This window comes from Aplysia californica, unplaced genomic scaffold (assembly GCF_000002075.1).
Source record: "Aplysia californica isolate F4 #8 unplaced genomic scaffold, AplCal3.0 scaffold00020, whole genome shotgun sequence".
Taxonomy (NCBI): Eukaryota; Metazoa; Mollusca; class Gastropoda; order Aplysiida; family Aplysiidae; genus Aplysia; species Aplysia californica.
This window is the reverse complement of record NW_004797290.1, coordinates 1,272,306-1,274,734: the sequence shown is the minus strand read 5'-3', so window position 1 is coordinate 1,274,734 and position 2,429 is coordinate 1,272,306.

The following is a 2,429-nucleotide window of genomic DNA, read 5'->3' as shown; positions in this document are numbered from 1 at the left end:
AGAGAGAGAGCGTATGTTTATGTGTGCTGGTTGTCGAATGAGTGTGTATGTGTGTCGAGTGTATGAGTGTGTGTTTGTGTGTTGAGAGTATGCATGTGTGTGTGTGTGTGTGTGTGTTTGTGTGTGTGTGTGTTGAGTGTATGCATATTATATGTGTGTGTGTGTGTGTGTGTGTGTATGTGTGTGTGCGCGGGCGCGTGTGCGTGTGTGATTGTGTGTTGAGTACGTGTAATTGTATGAATGGCATGAACATGTATGTATTTACCATGCCGCAGCAAAAATCTTGTTCAGATCAATAAATTCTGCAATCAGCCCTTCACTTCAACACTGTGCGGTTATTTAGTACTTAGGAGGCGGGACCTCTGGATGTAACGTCCATCTCCGATAGAACGCAGCCAAGTGGGTGGACAGAGGAGAACCTTGAGAATCCTACTAAACAGACGAAGTTCAAGATATGTACACTCCTCAAACTTTGTATCACTGTACATGCCTCAGTTCGTCTTTCAAATAACCATACACACGCTAAAGTGAACATATAGACAGTATGAAAATGTACGAAAAAGTAAATTTCGACCTCCCCATTCTTATTTTAAATTAAAGTTTCTCGCATGACATCACAAGGACCATAATATGTGGTCTAACTTAGAATCTTAGAACTCGGGATTTGAACCACAGTCGTCTGCACCACAACTCAACATACCGACTGGGCAAACAGCGCATCCGTTAGTCAGCAAGATTGATAAAGGCCACATTTATGAACAAATTAAAGACTGATGGTAACACCTAAATAACATACTCAGAGAGCCAATTCATAATATTGCACATGACGCTGAAAAGATGTTGAAGAGCAGACCACATCAGTGCGTCTACCTACAAGTACAACCATCAGCTTCTGGGAAGAACGAAACTCGCTGGCCTCCACTCTACAAATACAAAAGGTTTTGAACGCCCTGCATAACCGGTCAAAAACAAGCTATGGCCAATAATATTGTCCATATTTTTAGGAAAGCGAAGCACATCGACGCGGGTGGTTGACGGGTGCTCTGGTGTGGTCTGCTTCTTCTTTCCTATCAAACATCTATCGTCCTTATCTCCCCTTCTTCTTTGTTATGTTTTTTACTCTCTTGTAAGACCTCTAATCTTCTGGCGCTCATACTCATATGACCTTATGCAGTTGCGAGCGCCGTAAAACCTCTACTAAAACAAACAAAACAGCACATCGACACAGTGACGTTCATTTTGTGCAAAGAAAAAGCAAGAGGAACCAATGGAAGCCAGAGATAGAAACAATTAGTAGGACCCTCCACTCCACCAACCATCTGTCTTATTTTGTTTGGGTTTTTTGTTTTGTTTTTAGTTGAGGTTTTATGTCGCTCGCAACTGCATTATAAGGTCATATGAGCGCCAGAAGATTAGAGGTGTTACAAGAGAGTAACGAACATAAAAAAGAAGAAGGGGAGATAAGGACGATAGAAGTTTCATTGGATTCTTTTGATATTGGAGAAGTCATCTTCAAGGATTAATATACAGTCGAACACGAAACTCCAACACACAAAACTCGAATTTACAGATAGCTCTAACAGTATGACGCAAATATACCAGCCCCGGTTAAACCACTATTACAGCTGCTGCTATACAAGTATTTTATTTGCACCCACTGGCATCACTTTTTCTCGAACACCCACAGGATGCTGAACATGTCTCGGGGGTGCGGAGGAAGCCAAATCAATTTCAACTTTTTTCTCCCTCAGTAGTCCCCAATTTAAATTGTCCTACCTACATGTACTGAAGAACAGTAAGTTTGAACAAATCTGCTGCAGTGTTCAGGTGGAGGCATAACACCTTACAATTACAACAAGACACTGAATACTGAACAGACCATTCCCAAGGTAGAAAGAAAATATTTGAGGGAAGGAATAAAACAAAAGTTTAGAATCTGTCCCGAATCCAACCTTGAACTTAAGGTGGGTCAAGTTCATAACCAAATAGATTGCACTTGATAACCTACCAGCATCTGCAACGGCCACGTTATAATCACGCTGGCCTCGAAACACTAAATCACACCATCATAAACACACACTCCCAAGCTTTCTGATTTGCCTTAAAACAGCTAAAATTAAATTAATCAAGCAAAAATGAACCCCTCACCCCATTCAAAATTCCTTGGCTGGTAGAGTAAGAAGTACATTAGCAACACAATGACAATCATTTCAGTGCTAGGAAAAAGCAAGACAGATTGAGAGACAGAAACAGCCGAGGGAGAGTAAAGAAACAGAAACTATCAGTGGCACTCTCCAACTCTAACCACCTGTTTCAAATCCAAGAATGTAAATTATAAATTAAATGTCAAAAAAACAAAAAACAAGTTTATTGCATCTTGACTTTTCAAGTTTTAAAACTACAAATAAAGTGAACAAATTCAGAGTGTA